This window comes from Phyllobates terribilis, unplaced genomic scaffold, assembly GCF_046119375.1.
Source record: "Phyllobates terribilis strain yellow unplaced genomic scaffold, ASM4611937v1 Scaffold_2168__1_contigs__length_158237, whole genome shotgun sequence".
NCBI lineage: Eukaryota > Metazoa > Chordata > Amphibia > Anura > Dendrobatidae > Phyllobates > Phyllobates terribilis.
In genome coordinates, this window is record NW_027364926.1 from 90,892 (window position 1) to 97,482 (window position 6,591).

The window sequence follows — 6,591 nt, forward strand, 5'->3', positions numbered from 1 at the left end:
ATAATGACAATGACGCTCGGAGTACAGGATAATGACACTCGGGGTACAGGATAATGACACTTGGTGTACAGGATAATGACACTCTGGGTACAAGATAATGACACTCGGGGTACAGGATAATGACACTGGGGGTACAGGATGATGACACTCGGGGTACAGGATAATGACACTCGGGGTACAGGATAATGACACTGACATTCGGGGTACAGGATAATGACACTCGGGGTACAGGATAATGACACTCTGGGTACAGGATAATGACGCTCGGGGTACAGGATAATGACACTGACACACGGGGTACAGGATAATGACTCTCGGGGTACAGGATAATGACACTGGGGGTACAGGATAATGACACTCGGGGTACAGGATAATGACACTGGGGGTACAGGATAATGACACTCGGGGTACAGGATAATGACACTGACACTCGTGGTACAGGATAATGACACTGGGGGTACAGGATAATGACACTCTGGGTACAGAATAATGACACTCGGGGTACAGGATAATGACACTGGGGGTACAGGATAATGACACTGACACTCGGGGTACAGGATAATGACACTGACACTCGGGGTACAGGATAATGACACTTGGTGTACAGGATAATGACACTCGGGGTACAGGATAATGACACTGACACTCGGGGTACAGGATAATGACACTGACACTCGGGGTACAGGATAATGACACTGACACTCGGGGTACAGGATAATGACACTGATACTCGGGGTACAGGATAATGACACTGACACTCGGGGTACAGGATAATGACACTGACACTCGGGGTACAGGATAATGACACTGACACTCGGGGTACAGGATAATGACACTGATACTCGGGGTACAGGATAATGACACTCGGGGTACAGAATAATGACACTGACACTCGGGGAACAGGATAATGACACTGAGACTGGGGGTACAGGATAATGACACTGGGGGTACAGGAGAATGACACTGACACTGGGGGTACAGGATAATGACACTCAGGGTACAGGATAATGACACTCGGGGTACAGGAAAATGACACTCGGGGTACAGGATAATGACACTCAGGGAACAGGATAATGACATTTGGGGTACAGGATAATGACACTCGGGGTACAGGATAATGACACTTGGTGTACAGGATAATGACACTCGGGGTACAGGATAATGACACTCGGGGTACAGGATAATGACAGTCGGGGTACAGGATAATGACACTAAGGGAACAGGATAATGACACTCGGGGTACAGGATAATGACACTTGGTGTACAGATAATGACACTCGGGGTACAGGACAATGACACTTGGTGTACAGGATAATGACACTCGGGGTACAGGATAATGACAGTCGGGGTACAGGATAATGACACTCAGGGTACAGGATAATGACACTCGGGGTACAGGATAATGACACTGACACTCGAGGTACAGGATAATGACACTGGGGGTATAGGATAATGACACTCGGGGTACAGGATAATGACACTCGGGGTATAGGATAATGACACTCAGGGTACAGGATAATGACACTCGGGGTACAGGATAATGACACTGACACTCGGGGTACAGGATAATGACACTGGTGGTACAGGATAATGACACTCGGGGTTCAGGATAATGACACTGGGGGTACAGGATAATGACACTCGGGGTATAGGATAATGACACTCGGGGTACAGGATAATGACACTCAGGGTACAGGATAATGACACTGACACTTGGGGTACAGGATAATGACACTCGGGGTACAGGATAATGACACTCGGGGTACAGGATAAAGACACTGACACTGTGGGTACAGAATAATGACACTGACACCCGAGGTACAGGATAATGACACTCGGGGTACAGGATAATGACACTCGGGGTACAGGATAATGACACTGACACTTGGGGTACAGGATAATGACACTCGGGGTACAGGATAATGACACTGACACTGGGGGTACAGGATAATGACACTCGGGGTACAGGATAATGACACTCGGGGTACAGGATAATGACACTCGGGGTACAGGATAAAGACACTGACACTCGGGGTACAGGATAAAGACACTGACACTCGGGGTACAGGATAATGACACTGGGGTACAGGATAATGACACTCGGGGTACAGGATAATGACACTCGGGGTACAGGATAATGACACTGACACTCGGGGTACAGGATAATGACACTCGGGGTACAGGATAATGACACTGACACTCGGGGTACAGGATAATGACACTTGGTGTACAGGATAATGACACTCGGGGTACAGGATAATGAGACTGATAATGGGGGTACAGAATAATGACATTCGGGGTACAGGACAATGACACTCGGGGTACAGGATAATGACACTGACACTCGGGGTACAGGATAATGACACTGGGGGTACAGGATAATGACACTCTGGGTACAGGATAATGACACTTGGTGTACAGGATAATGACGCTGACACTCGGGGTACAGGATAATGACACTGACACTCGAGGTACAGGATAATGACACTGGGGGTACAGGATAATGACACTCTGGGTACAGGATAATGACACTTGGTGTACAGGATAATGACACTGACACTCGGGGTACAGGATAATGACACTCGGGGTACAGGATAATGACACTCGGGGTACAGGATAATGACACTGACACTGGGGGTACAGAATAATGACACTCGGGGTACAGGATAATGACACTGACACTCGGGGTACAGGATAATGACACTGACACTCGGGGTACAGGATAATGACACTCGGGGTACAGGATAATGACACTTGGTGTACACGATAATGACACTTGGTGTACAGGATAATGACACTCGGGGTACTGGATAATGACACTCGGGATACAGGATAATGACACTGACACTCGGGGTGCAGGATAATGACACTCTGGGTACAGGATAATGACGCTGACACTCGGGGTACAGGATAATGACACTGGGGGTACAGGATAATGACACTCGGGGTACAGGATAATGACACTGGGGGTACAGGATAATGACACTCGGGGTATAGGATAATAACACTCGGGGTACAGGATAATGACACTCGGGGTACAGGATAATGACACTGACACTGGGGTTACAGAATAATGACACTGACACTCGAGGTACAGGATAATGACACTGGGGGTACAGGATAATGACACTCGGGGTACAGGATAATGACACTCGGGGTACAGGATAATGACACTGACACTCGGGGTACAGGATAATGACACTCGCGGTACAGGATAATGACACTGACACTGGGGGTACAGCATAATGACACTCGGGGTACAGGATAAAGACACTGACACTCGGGGTACAGGATAATGACACTCGGGGTACAGGATAATGACACTCGGGGTACAGGATAATGACACTGACACTCGGGGTACAGGATAATGACACTCTGGGTACAGGATAATGACACTTGGGGAACAGGATAATGACACTCGGGGTACAGGATAATGACACTCGGGGTACAGGATAATGACACTGACACTCGGGGTACAGGATAATGACACTCAGGGAACAGGATAATGACACTTGGGGAACAGGATAATGACACTCGGGGTACAGGATAATTACACTCGGGGTACAGGATAATGACACTGACACTCGGGGTACAGGATAATGACACTCGGGGTACAGGATAATGACACTGACACTAGGGGTACAGGATAATGACACTCAGGGTACAGGATAATGACACTTGGGGAACAGGATAATGACACTCGGGGTACAGGATAATGACACTCGGGGTACAGGATAATGACACTGACACTCGGGGTACAGGATAATGACACTCGGGGTACAGGATAATGACACTGACACTCGGGGTACAGGATAATGACACTGACACTGGGGGAACAGGATAATGACACTGACACTGGGGGTACAGGATAATGACACTCGGGGTACAGGATAATAACACTCGGGGTACAGGATAATGACACTTGGTGTACAGGAAAATGACACTCGGGGTACAGGATAATGACACTGACACTGGGGTACAGAATAATGACACTCGGGGTACAGGATATTGACACTTGGTGTACAGGATAATGACACTCGGGGTACAGGATAATGACACTCGGGGTACAGGATAATGACACTGACACTCGGGGTACAGGATAATGACACTGGGGGTACAGGATAATGACACTCGGGGTACAGGATAATGACACTCGGGGTACAGGATAATGACACTGACACTCGGGGTGCAGGATAATGACACTTGGTGTACAGGATAATGACACTCGGGGTACAGGATAATGACACTGACACTCGGGGTACAGGATAATGACACTCGGGGTACAGGATAATGAGACTGATAATTGGGGTACCCAATAATGACATTCGGGGTACAGGATAATGACACTGATACTCGGGGTACAGGATAATGACACTTGGTGTACAGGATAATGACACTCGGGGTACAGGATAGTGAAACTTGGTGTACAGCATAATGACACTCGGGGTACAGGATAATGACACTCAGGGTACAGGATAATGACACTGACACTCGGGGTACAGGATAATGACACTGGGGGTACAGGATAATGACACTCAGGGTACAGGATAATGACACTCGGGGTACAGGATAATGACACTGACACTCGGGGTACACGATAATGACACTGACACTCGGGGTACAGGATAATGACACTGACACTCGGGGTACAGGATAATGACAATGGGGGTACAGGATAATGACACTCGGGGTACAGGATAATGACACTGGGGGTACAGGATAATGACACTCGGGGTACAGGATAATGACACTCGGGGTACAGGATAATGACAATGACGCTCGGAGTACAGGATAATGACACTCGGGGTACAGGATAATGACACTCTGGGTACAAGATAATGACACTCGGGGTACAGGATAATGACACTGGGGGTACAGGATGATGACACTCGGGGTACAGGATAATGACACTCGGGGTACAGGATAATGACACTGACATTCGGGGTACAGGATAATGACACTCGGGGTACAGGATAATGACACTCTGGGTACAGGATAATGACGCTCGGGGTACAGGATAATGACACTGACACACGGGGTACAGGATAATGACACTCGGGGTACAGGATAATGACACTGGGGGTACAGGATAATGACACTCGGGGTACAGGATAATGACACTGGGGGTACAGGATAATGACACTCGGGGTACAGGATAATGACACTGACACTCGTGGTACAGGATAATGACACTCGGGGTACAGGATAATGACACTCTGGGTACAGGATAATGACACTGACACTCGGGGTACAGGATAATGACACTGGGGGTACAGGATAATGACACTCTGGGTACAGAATAATGACACTCGGGGTACAGGATAATGACACTGGGGGTACAGGATAATGACACTGACACTCGGGGTACAGGATAATGACACTGACACTCGGGGTACAGGATAATGACACTTGGTGTACAGGATAATGACACTCGGGGTACAGGATAATGACACTGACACTCGGGGTACAGGATAATGACACTGACACTCGGGGTACAGGATAATGACACTGACACTCGGGGTACAGGATAATGACACTGACACTCGGGGTACAGGATAATGACACTGATACTCGGGGTACAGGATAATGACACTGACACTCGGGGTACAGGATAATGACACTGACACTCGGGGTACAGGATAATGACACTGACACTCGGGGTACAGGATAATGACACTGATACTCGGGGTACAGGATAATGACACTCGGGGTACAGAATAATGACACTGACACTCGGGGAACAGGATAATGACACTGAGACTGGGGGTACAGGATAATGACACTGGGGGTACAGGAGAATGACACTGACACTGGGGGTACAGGATAATGACACTCAGGGTACAGGATAATGACACTCGGGGTACAGGAAAATGACACTCGGGGTACAGGATAATGACACTCAGGGATCAGGATAATGACATTTGGGGTACAGGATAATGACACTCGGGGTACAGGATAATGACACTTGGTGTACAGGATAATGACACTCGGGGTACAGGATAATGACACTCGGGGTACAGGATAATGACAGTCGGGGTACAGGATAATGACACTAAGGGAACAGGATAATGACACTCGGGGTACAGGATAATGACACTTGGTGTACAGATAATGACACTCGGGGTACAGGACAATGACACTTGGTGTACAGGATAATGACACTCGGGGTACAGGATAATGACAGTCGGGGTACAGGATAATGACACTCGGGGTACAGGATAATGACACTCAGGGAACAGGATAATGATACTCAGGGAACAGGATAATGACACTCGGGGTACAGGAAAATGACACTCGGGGTACAGGATAATGACACTCAGGGAACAGGATAATGACACTCGGGGTACAGGAAAATGATACTCGGGGTACAGGATAATGACACTCAGGGAACAGGATAATGACACTCGGGGTACAGGATAATGACACTGACACTCGGGGTGCAGGATAATGACACTCGGGGTACAGGATAATGACACTCGGGGTACAGGATAATGACACTCGGGGTACAGGATAATGACACTGACACTGGGGGAACAGGATAATGACACTGGGGGTACAGGATAATGACACTGACACTCGAGGTACAGGATA